Below are 13,129 nucleotides of genomic sequence, written 5' to 3'. Positions count from 1 at the left end.
CTGGCTGCAAAGAGGGAGGAAAAAAAAAAAAAGCTCTCCGCTGCCGCCGTCTTAGATTTATTTAAATAAATGAGGAGTAAACTAACAAATTAGGTACCTTTATGGATGCCCATGGGCTCTCACTGGGATACTTCACTTTTCCCAATCCACTCGGCACAGGATAATATCTGTACGCTTGGAGAGGCGAGTGCATGTGTGTGTGCATGTGTACGTGTGAATGGAGGATGGTAGTGGGCCAGGAGGGGTTTCGCCAATCAAGCAGGCCACACTTCCTCCCCCAGGTTCTAATTTTGTGCCACATTAAAGAGCTCTGCCTCCATTTAGGACATAGAGAAGCATTTTCATAATTTGCCGGGTCTCCCGACTAGCTGGTGGTGCCTTCTCCTTCCCCCCCCTTAACTTCTCCCTCCACTCTCGCTCTCACACTGTCTGAATGGAAGGCCTGAGGAGGAAGAAGGGTAAATGATTCGCTTCCTTTCAACCATGCCGCTTTTCTGCATAATGTTGCTCCTAGGTGTGCATAGCAGCTAATATTTATCTCTTTAATGGTGCTCTATTAGGCCTGAATATTATATTCTCTATAAAAGCTAACATTGGTGTGTCTCATACGTACAAATGATACGATACATGTACTCAATCCTAGCATCTTCAATGTATTCTGCATGCTGTTTTACTGATAATATCGAAGATTCGGGATACATTTACTGCAAAACTAGGTTAAATTTCCTTTTGCCACACCATCCATTCATGCTCCCCACTATGCAGAAGCAATGATTCTTATGTGATTGGTCACATAATTCACAGTCTCAGGGGGCATTTCATTGCTGACAGACAAGCTAATCTAAAATCCCTCAATTTACAAATGAAAATCCCACCATCCAATTGAGCTAATAGAGGGACTTGAATGGGATAATAAGATGTGCTGTAATACTGTGTAAAAAGCCTTTAACGTGTTGGTGTAAGAGCCCGTGTGGCTGCATGTTTGACTGTTTGCTGTGATTACAGGGGCCCGTTGGGCCTGGCTGCGGCTCCATGGCTGGGACGGGGTGCTTCTCCCTGGGCAAGGAGATAGGGCCTGGCGTCCCTGCTGCTGGAGCTCCGGGGAGCACAATGTCAGAATGGAGGGATGGATACTCTCTTTCTCTCTCTCGCTCTCTCTCTTTCTATTTCTCTTTGCCGGCCTCACTGTGGCTGCACCGTGGCGCTGCTTGCAGATGTGCACAAACAAGGGAGGATTAAAGCAAAACGAATCTAAACAGACAAATGGAATTAGAGTGATGGGTGTCATTGGGCTGGTTCACAGTGATAAACAATGATGCCCTGTGTGAGTGTGTGTGTCTGGGGGATTATCGGTGGTTAGGTGTGTGCTGTGTATGGCTGCTTCTGCGTGTTTGCTGATCTGTCTATATTTTTGTAATTATGCGTGTGTATATTTATTTGGTCACGTGTGTGTGTGTGTGTAGTTGGTAACGTGTTATTCCATATGAACGCTGCATGATTGTGTTTTTTCCTTCCTGTGTTTACATTTTTACCACCATCAAGAAGGTTATGTTTTCATTTTCATTTGTTTGTTAGCAGGATTAAAGAAAAACTGCTCTAACCGATTTCTACATGAAGAGATAGGACATAAAGGTGCAAACCCATTATATGGTCACTGTGCATCAATACGCATCCAGCCAATGTGAATGTCAGAGGTTTACGCTGGACATGGTCTCTTGTGGCATGCATCCGTGTGTTTATGTGCCGAGGAGGTCAAATCTTTAGCGGAGTCAGCAGGCGGGCAGTCATCAACAGTCTGGGGCTCCCCTGCTGAGGGCCTCGGAGATTAAGGATAAACCCTCACCCGCCAGATGGGCACGGCACATCCCCAACATCAGCACCCGCCGCACCTTTTGGACCACACTCAACCCTGCTACCCCCTCAGATCCTCTGAGGTGATCACAATCCAGATTCCATTTAGTGACACTAAAATAGTATTCTAAATGAATAACTTATATTTCTATCTTGACAGAACCACACAAGTTGGCCAGAAAGGCGAGATGAGGAACTCCTCAAAGTGTCAAGTAAGTGGACGTTTACTGCGGTCCCATCAGCACATTGTGGGCTACGAGAAATTAAACATGCAAGTGGATTTGATGTGCTGTATTTCAGAGCCACAGGCAACATTGAAACCATATTTTGTGTGGTTATATATCTACATTGTGAGGGCACACATTTTTACGTAGTTGCATAATTGACACGCTTTCCCTATGGGGAGTCCCCCCATGTCAGGAATGTTCAAACATTTTCCACATTTTCAGTCACATGCTGAAATATCACAGGATGCGAGGGGCTACTTTATTTTTTTGTATAATTTTACATTTTGTAAAAAGGCTAAAATAAAAGCTTATATTAAGAAGCAAAGATTTGTGTTATGAGTTATCAGTGGGGAGAGGGGGGGTCACAAGAGGTCATGTTACAAGATCTTGCGAGATTAAAATGTGATTTATCATTCAGAAAAAAGATCTACAGTATAATTATTCACGGGCTGCACGGCGGACGAGTGGTTAGCACGCAGGCCTCACAGCTGGAGACCCAAGTTCAATCCCACCCTCGGCCATTTCTGTGTGGAGTTTTCTCCGAGTACTCCGGTTTCCTCCCACATTCCAAAAACATGCTAGGTTAATTAGCGACTCCAAATTGTACATAGGTATGAATGTGAGTGTGAATGGTTGTTTGTCTATATGTGCCCTGTGATTGGCTGGCCACCAGTCCAGGGTGTACCCTGCCTCTCGCCTGAAGACAGCTGGGATAGGCTCCAGCACCCCCGCGACCCTTGTGAGGATAAGCGGTAGAAATTCATTGGGTGGAAACGGGGCCGGTAGCATACACAGTGCAGAATAGTGTAATGTACAGATATACATTATGTACATTACAATATATTGTCAAGTATTTTTTGTATAGTTTATCATTTATCTAAAAGTAATCATCTCATTTTCGTAGACCTAATCTCGTGTATCATGTTGAGTCAGCCCTCGTTACTAGTATCAGTATTTTATAGTTTTTTTGACATTTTTTCTTACTTTTCATAGTTTTCTTTTTTCTCCATTAATTAATCTCAGCAACTATGACCTAAATATAATCGTCTGGGGTGCTTTGGCTTGAGGAAACTATGCAAAAGTTCCTAGAAAGCAGATTACATGAGACAAATGTCCAAACCAATAAAAGATGCCATATCTCAGACTAATGCCCATTCAACAAGTGACAGTACACAATGCTCCTCGAGCTATGATGTCATCACAGCGGCCCCCACTCATCTGCCTCTATTACTTTGGACTACGGGCCTAAGTGACTACAGGCCTTTTTTTTTTTTTTACGAGAAGGGAAGAAAGACTCTGCTGTTGTTCTTGAAAAGCTGTGTTTATCCAGGATTAGAGACACCAGCATGTTAATAATTGTTTCTCACAGAAGTGCAAAGAAGCACTTTCCTGTAATCCCCTAATCAGGCATTACACCTCTGAGCGAAGCCACAACGCAGGCGCGTGGTATGTGTGACGCAGCACGCCCACAGAGTGTAATACGCCTGCGTCTGCCCATGACGACGTCCCCACCCCCCCACGTGGCGCACAAGCACCTGCTCTCTTCAGCTCCATCATCTTCTGAATGACCGAGACTAGGAGCTGGGAGATCTCACACTTTAAGTTCTCCAAAATCAGTGCTGTTGGAGAACACTTAACACCAACTTAATTATATTCTAACAAGTCTATCTTTCTATGGTGGCTGGTGTGATGTTGTTTTAAATGTATTGATGCCTTCAAAGCCTTAAAGAGGTGCGTATTATTAAGCATACCTGATGTCAGTCATTCCTAAAAGTATCTACAGTCTGTAAATTGACAATTGTGACAGAAGACTTATGGCCAATTAGTTCTCCCAAGTACCCCAGTCAAGACCTTTTTTGGCTGTTTTTCAACTAATCCTACTCAAATTGACATATGCTCGCCTATCCATTTAAACTGTGTACTAAATTTTGTTATGATTTTCTTACATATCTTAGTTCCAGAGGTTGTTTGTTGAGCCGTGTGAGAAATGTCAAGTCAATCAGGCTTAGGGTTTGATAACAGTGGGGTGAATTTGTCTGAAAAATAATAGCACAGGTTAGAGTCTGGTGTTTTGTTTTTTTTTGACAAATATTCACCTTTTCTGGCACAGTGATTCAGGAGTAGAAAAGTTAGCTTACATGTAGCTATGGTGCTAACATCATTATGGCGCTTCTGTTGCATGTTCACGCTCCGTCTCGCCTCTAAACCGAGATGACTGTTTGTCCACAAATTGTTTAATCCACACTGGGCCTCCTTTTTCGAATTGTTTTTAGTCCTGAATGTTTGTTTGTAGTCACTAACCCCCATCTCTCTTTCTTTTAAAGGGGCCAGCTTGGAGATTGCAATGAGGAGATCGACAGGGATTAACCTGAGGAATTTAATTAGTGCTTCTTTTCCATAACATTTCAATCTCCCTGCGCTTGGCCGTGCTGGAACAGAACCGTGATGCCCAGCAGCTGGGGAGGGAGGAGAGCGGGTGGAAGTGTCCAGAGGTAAGACACGCTTTTGACAAACAGATTAGTGTGACACCCTGTGGAGGTGAGGAATTGGGAGAAGGACCACACTAGTAATAATAATAATAATAATAATGTCTGTTTTAATCAGCCTTCTTGTCATGTTGCTCTCTGGAATCATTGTAGTGGTTGAACTTTTATTATTTTTCACCCTCTTTTCATATAGTCATCCTAAAAATGAACATATTTCAAACCGTTACAGCCTGTTCCTATGAAGTTGCGGCATCAGCAGACAATTATATATGCTTTACTTTTGCCTCATACAGAACACAATTATGCTGCATTCAATTGTTTGCTCTACAAAATGTGAAATCATAATTCATAAGTGAAGCATAAAGTCATAAAAATGTCAAAATTGTTGGCTCTTTTTCAACAGTAGCGCATGTATGTAGATTTTATCACATATTTTTAAATTATTACGGACTTTAATGAGATGCGTAAACACATTTTTTTTACCTGTGGGGATCCATATGTACTATATGCACCCCACCTTCTATTCATTTTCTATATCATCATTAGGGTTTAGGGGGTATGCTGGAGCCTATCCCAGCTGTCTTCGGGCGAGAGGCGGGGTACACCCTGGACTGGTCGCCAGCCAATCACAGGGCTTGTTGTATGTTCATTCATTCATTCATTCATTTTCTACCGCTTATTCTCATGAGGGTCGCAGGGGTGCTGGAGCCTATCCCAGCTGTCTTCGGGCGAGAAGCGGGGTACACCCTGGACTGGTCGCCAGCCAATCACAGGGCTTGTTGTATGTTCATTCATTCATTCATTCATTTTCTACCGCTTATCGTCACGAGGGTCGAAGGGGTGCTGGAGCCTATCCCAGCTGTCTTCAGGCGAGAGGCCGGGTACACGCTGGACTGGTGGCCAGCCGATCACAGGGCTTGTTGTATGTTCATTCATTCATTCATTCATTCATTTTCTACCGCTTATCCTCACAAGGGTCACAGGGGTGCTGGAGCCTATCCCAGCTGTCTTCAGGCGAGAGGCGGGTTATGCCCTGGACTGGTCGCCAGCCAATCACAGGGCTTGTTGTATGTTCATTCATTCATTCATTCATTCATTTTCTACCGCTTATCCTCACAAGGGTCACAGGGTGCTGGAGCCTATCCCAGCTGTCTTCCGGCGAGAGGTGGGGTACACCCTGGACTGGTCGCCAGCCAATCACAGGGCTTGTTGTATGTAGTATTGTTAAATTTCTCATTTTTTTTCTTCAAAATTAATGTTTTTTGTTGCTTTAGCTGATATAAATTTCATTCTGACAAAATGTACCGTAGTGCTGGGTTGTGTACATCCAGACGGACTGTGTGTCATTGGCCCAGTGATGGTGCTGGGGAGTGGGTGGCAGGAGGCTTGGGGTAATCACGACTAAATCTGAAGCCGCACTGTTGCATTGTAATCCTGATGCTAAACTCCCCATTAACCCATCTGGGACCCTACAACAGACAACAACCCCATCCTTCTCCAAATATATACACCCACCCGAACCCCCACCCATCATCACCACCTGCCACACAAACACACTTAAAGCCTCGCTGACTGCATGTTAGAAGTGCTGTCTTCCCGTTACAAGGGGCGGGTGGGCGTTGAGGCGGATTGGGGGCTCTGGGGTGGCGCTTTGGGGGGGGGGGGGGGGGGGGGGGGTTGAGCATGTCCAGCAAATTAAAAATGCTGCTGTAGGAATGTTGAAATGAAATCCCACGGGAGCAACGGGTACCAGCGTGCTGACCCCGCTGGTCACTGGTGAGTCCTGTGTTTTGTATTCTGCACACACCCTCCACTCCTGTGGGGGGGTCGGGTGGTTGGTGGAGGGGGGGTGGGCGGCTGCAGACACCTCCTGTGGGACTGCTGATAATTTAAGTCAAACATTATGTCCATGCTTGTTTGACACCCATTTAAAGCTTTTCAATCACGTTTGATACAGTCCGGCCTTGGGGGGCTGTCCATGTCTTTTTCCCGCCTCGGAGAAACAATCACTTTTGTTTGACAGCGGCCCTCATGTCAAATCAATACATCTCTCCTGAATCACTTCCAATCTAGTTGACCTTTATATGTTTATATTTTACAAACGCAAGGCCAATACAATAGGGGGCTTGTGGACTGGACACCCTTCCCCCCCGGGGAACCTCACATTACCCCCCCTGTCCTTCTTGAGCGGAGCCGTGTGCCACTAATTAAGTACTCTTAATGTGCTATGGAGTATACTCATTAATGAACTGTAGTATCCCTAATAGAGAAAACAGGAAGTTCAAGGGCCAGTTTTATGGACCACAAACATAAGCTAGAATGTGATTTTATTATTTAACCTTTACACTCCTTTTTATTTCTTTAAATTTGTCCAGAAAAATGATTGTGTGTCCTATCAAGTGGTTCCCTGTTTGAAAGACAACCCCCCCCTCCCCCAGAGCCCCGCCACTCCCTGCTATTTGTTTATTTCATTTTCATGGAAATGCACAACAAAAAGATTGGCGGTGTTTGTCTTTATGAAAGTAGGCCAAACAACCGCTGACAAACAAGCGGGGGGGAGTTGTAGGTCAGGGCGCCACAAGCCGTGTGTAACCGTGCCTGTCGAAAGAGCGTGACACGCCGCCTCCGTGGTCCACAATAGACACAATAACGCACATGCGAACCCTGCCAGGATGATGTAATGTCATCTAGACTCAGACACAACAAAATAACAGGAAGATTACATTAGAAGCAAAGCGGCATCATTTCAATCTGGTTTTTACGTGATTAGCAGCACAATGAAGGTAGAAGCCAAAAAACATCATCTTGGAGCTATACAATGTGGAAAAAAGTGAAAAAATAACATTTAAATAAAGTTGTGGTTATAGAATTTGACATAAAATGTTGGGCTAAAGACGCACTTTTTTTCACTTCTATCATATCTGACATCACAAGGTTGCATATTATGCAAGACCATAGTTATGTAACAATAAAAAAAATACCTAAATGTGCATTTTGCTTTTTATTTGGCCTTCTGAGACTTTTTTTTGCAATACAGTACATCATTTCGGGCTGCATGGCGGGCAAGTGGAGCCTCACAGCTAGGAGACTCGAGTTCAATTCCACCCTCGGCTATCTCTGTGTGGAGTTTTGTGTGGATTTTCTCCGGGTACTCCGGTTTCCTCCCACATTCCAAAAACATGCTAGGTTAATTGGCGACTCCACAATGAATGTGAGTGTGAATGGTTGTTTGTCTATATGTGCCCTGTGATTGGCTGGCCACCAGTCCAGGGTGTACCCCGCCTCTCGCCCAAGACAGCTGGGATAGGCTCCAGCACCCCTGTGACCCCCATGAGGATAAGCAATGGAAAATGAAAGACCTAACCGTGAGAAGTGAATTTCTGCAAAGTATGATTTCTTATATAGATCATCAAAAAAATGTTTATGACCTTCTAAACACATTTTCCAACAGTATTAGAGCTCTGCAGACATTAAATAACACCCCTACAGTCACCCTTACATTTGTATCACCCACTATAGTAGACATTTAATAAGAAAGTAAGCCATATAAGACATAAATAAGATTAGCGTTGGAAGAGTTGCTTGTTATTCTTTTTTTACACTCATATAAATGTCACATTACTGACAGTCATCATGTCTTTGAATGCGTCTTCCAAATGGTATATATTTTATTATAGTTCTTTTATGCAGTCTTTTGCTTTAAAATGCCTTTTGTAGGCAAGGAATATGCGCATATGTTTGTTTGTTTTTTTTTTTTACTAATAATAGGTTGTATTCAACCACAAAACAGTGATCATTTCTGAATAGGAATACAGTTGAAACATCATGAAGCGGTGAGATTCGAAGCGTATCATTACACAAAATCAAGTGGCCAAACAAAGAACCCTTTGGGTTTTTGTCCAAGCATTTTTTTAATTGAGTGCGACTGCTACATAACCATCCATGGGGCCAAAGAAAGTTGCGAGTGCCAGAAATTTGATTAAGAAGCTGAGAATTCGATCTCATTAGGATGTACGGGAAGTCCGCATCAAAAATAAATTCCATCTATTCATTATTTGTAATTATTTCACATTGTTTTCTGCATGTGAAACTATGGAGGATTATTTTCAATACATTTTTTTGTATATTTGGGTGTCTTGAAAGGATTCATTGGATTTACGTTATTATTTTACTCGGTTTTCTTTTGTTTCGGTTTATGCCTAGCCTTTTTGGAAAAATATTGATAAAAACCAAAGTACCACTGTACTTCTTGTGGAAAAACTGCTACAAAATCAGAACAATTAACCAGTGTATAAAATAGTACCTTATATAGAAATGTCCTTTCCTCAAAAACAACATAAACTAATACAAGTCACTGATGTCCACATTAAGTAACTAAATGAAATGATTGGTTTATACGTGTCTATGTTTTCCGTCCACTCTCCTGGATCGAATGTTATGTTAGTTCATTCCTCTGTGAACCAGAGGTCAAGAACCTCACAGACCCATCAGGCTCAACTTGACCCGACCTTGTTAACCTCAGCGACCCGAGTCCGACACCCCCCTGCAGTGTCAGTGCTCCGCTCTCTGCTGGAGTTCATAAATCACTCAGCAGCATGTATGATGGGAGCGGCTAATCAACGGCATGTTTGAACTCGAAGATTGGACAGATTTATGAAAGCGTATAAGCGAGCATAAATACATAATAAAGTAAAGAACGGCAGTATGTGTTGAACATATATATAATGGTAAAGCTTCACTTGGAAATATTAACAAGGCTGAAAGGTTTAAGGCTTAAAAATTGATAAAATGACACAAAGTGAACTGAAGGACGCTAACCCATAAGAAATAATGTATCCATCCATCCATTTTCATATGCCGCTTATCCTAATTTATGGTTTTACAAATATAGTGAATATAAATACTGTAAGTTATGAACAAAAGGGACAAACATAATGAGTATTTAATATTACCTTTACCTTCATGAAAGATGTGATTCTTGTCAACTTCCCCCAAAACACAAAATTGCATCAAGATCAACCACCACCTTCTTGTTTTGACATGAGCTGTTTTTCTCACTTCAATACTGTAATCCGATAGAGCCCTGTCATTTATATACATTTAGAATGATTTAATGCACGTAAAACTATAATCATAAAACTAAAAATGTGTTTTGTGATAACATTTTTCAGAGTGAACCACTGACGACGTCGCCAGGCCCAGTTGCCATTTTGTTCTCTCGCTATTGGGATGCTAACCAGGAAGGTATTAAGTATCCTGATGGACTCACATTATATTAATAACACGACAAATTGAGTGCAATATTGTACCCTAAATAGGGAATACATGCAAACTGTGGCTAAATTGTGGTGTAATTTTTTTACATTAACTATACATTTCTACTATATTATATTTAGCAACATGACATCTTTGCCGAACGCTAATATAGGAAAAAATGAGATTAAACACAATTTTCAGCTCAACATGAATTTCATTAGCAGCCTTAGTTGACCTCTTGGTGAGTCCCATTGTAGTCAACCTCATTTCATTATAATACATGCAATTGTTTTCAATGATGCCCTCCCACTCTACTACCACCTTGCAACAGACAACCACCCCCCCCCCCCCAACACACACACACACACACTGTGTTATTAGTCGTTTGGCATAATACCTCAGGTTACTCGCACACACCAGATGCCCACCAACGCTCATTCAGATAAAGCGGGCACGTGATGGTCTGCCCCGAGGCCCTGCCAGCTTCAAGTCATTGTGTTCCCTTGGGGGCGGGCGGCCGGCCTCCCTAATAAATACTCTTTTGTCTTTGGAGGAGTAACAAAGCGGAGAGGCCAAGCGGCTGGTGTGGCACGTGCACCGCCACTCGTCCCACTGGTGTGTGTGACCCCAAAACAGGTGGATAAGAGGAAAGGCCCGAGTGTGCGGTTTGGGGGTGGGGGGGGTTGCGTGGGACAAGTGCATCTGTCCCCACACTCAACGACTCTCCGGGTCAGCCAAAGCTCCATATGCTTGTAGGAGTGAGGGAGTGAAACTTGAGTGGCGTGATTAGGAGACGTAGCATCAATCAGATGATGGAGTAATTGGTTAGGGGAGGTGATTGGTAAAATATATGATACATATTTTCTTAACCTGGCAAATTTTGCCATGTTTCTTGGCAACAGTACAGTAGGTCTCAGTTTGTTGCAGGGGTTACGTTTGATGCCTAATGCAAAAATCCACTAGTATAATACATATATTTTTCACGCTCCTATGCCTCCAAATCAATTCATCCATCCACATTCTCCTCCAAATTTAGATCAACATTTGCAATCAAAGGCTGAGTTTGAAACTGCATACTTACCTACTACTCATACTAACTCTTTGAGTATGCAGTGTGTCTACATTGGCAGTATGCGATTTTTGAGTATGCGAGAAGTTCTCGGATGCATACTGCATTCGCCAGAAATGTTGAGTATGTATCATTAGCTTACTACTTACACTCAAATTACCCAGAATGCAACGCAATGTGATATAATTGCGAAAAAAAAAAAAAACGTTGGCTGAACACTAAGCAGCAGGATGGACCAACAGCTGTGTCAAGCAGGATATATTGCGATATTGGTTCGCTTCTTGTTTTCAAAGTAAAAGCAGTGATTTATTGCTATTTTTTTTTGTCTGAGAAAAGTAGGTGTTTTATTTTATGAAAATAACCGAAAGTGCATTATTCATTTCAGCTAGCTTAAATTTTGCCAAATTTGTAAATTATAAACAGTTGGTATTTGGACAAATAAATGGCACACTAAACGGCCACTTTCTTGCCTGATTAAAAAAAAAAAAAAATCTCGATAAAGTGATGTATTTCAAGAGCTAAAGTGAAATCAGCTTCAGCCTGTTGATTTCGACTCGGGTAGGAGCGCAATGCATTGTGGGTTATCATGTATATACGCTGTAGTGTAAACGCTTTGCATACTGTCTGATGGATTGGGTATGCAGTATGGAGTGTGGATAGTATGGGCACGGAAGTATGTAGTATTTAGTATGCGGTTTCGAGCTAACACAGCCACTGACTGTTGGAATTATTAGATAAGGTTCAGTTCCTATCAATGGAAGCAATCTACATGCAAAATTCAGATTTAAGCCCTAAATATGCTTCACACAAAGTATTAAGTAGTATAAGTAGTAGTATAGAGACTATGTCTCTCAACCGGCCTTGGAATGCCTCTGCATGGATCCACTGTGAAGAGCTACACAAAGTACCCGGAGAGAGGGAATTCCACCTAACTCCGGAAAAGCGGAAGTAGACAAATTGATGGAGTTTGACACCAATATTTGGGCTACGGAATAAAAAACACCAGATTTGGGTTCTGGCTCCCCATTGTTGTCAATACGCTATTTTCCACGCCAGTGTCGGTGCACTTCGAAATGTTGTAGTTACCTCTTCCCAGAAGTATTTACAATTGTAAGTTTGTAAATATTCCCAAATTTATTTAAAACAAATTCACCACTTTAAAGAAATTTACAACTATAAAAATCAATAAAATAGTCACAAGCTTAGTAAAAAAACATACATGTCACAATCAATCACATGACTTAATCCCACTGTCCTAACAGAAGTACTGACTAGGACGTGTCAATTTGAATGCAATATGAAGGTAGAGACATAACTGTACATAAATACACTAGTTTCATCATTTTTTACCTTGCTCTTTTGCTGCTAAGAAGTATTTTGCCAACTTTACCACCATTTTGTTTTCACTGCAATGGGTGTAATAATGTGATCTCACCACAAGATGGTGTGGGCAGTGTCCCTGAATGTGTTTTTTTTTAAAAAAAAGCCAAAAAACAAAGTAAGACAAAAATGTAATGACTTTGTATTTGGATGCCAGGTCTCAGGAGGCAAGACAGCTTTTATGTTGCATGTCTGTTTTTTGAGGAACCAATACCGTGGCTTTAAGAGGTTACACATGAATGCTGACTTGACAAACATGACATAGTTTCCATAAATGTCACTATATTCTTACTCAATCTGATTGTTAATGGAAATGATCATCCCTAATGACCAGTATTATAATTACTAATGGGATGGCGGTGCTTCTGATGCATGTGGGAACATAAAGAATAATCATAGTATAGTCTTGGGAAATATTTGTCAAAGTGGAAATTAGGAAGCCAAAAGATGTGTTGTGTTTACTGTCTGTTTCATAAAAAATGTAAGAACAACTAAACCTTAAAGGATGGGCTCATCACCAAACATCTTGTTTTGTTTTTTTTAATATATATATAAAATATATAAAATCACGCTCGTATGAGGCTGCTTGTGGAAGTTTTTTATTCCAGAAGTTGAAATATGTAAATAGAGAAGCCTGCTTTCAAGTATTCAGGGCACGCTGAATGAAGACGCATACACTGGCAGCCATGAATTCCAAAGGCTTATAACTTGTGCCCGATAACAATGTGAAGCAGTTCATTGATGTATAACCCTCAGTGCAATACAGTGGAACCTCAAAGGTTGAATTAAAACGATTCAGGGACACCGCTTGACCTCTGAATGTTTCAAATTCGGGGGGGGAGGATTCCCATAGGAAAAAG

Source organism: Doryrhamphus excisus, chromosome 13 (genome assembly GCF_030265055.1).
Source record: "Doryrhamphus excisus isolate RoL2022-K1 chromosome 13, RoL_Dexc_1.0, whole genome shotgun sequence".
Classification (NCBI taxonomy): Eukaryota; Metazoa; Chordata; class Actinopteri; order Syngnathiformes; family Syngnathidae; genus Doryrhamphus; species Doryrhamphus excisus.
This window is presented reverse-complemented; position numbering follows the sequence as displayed.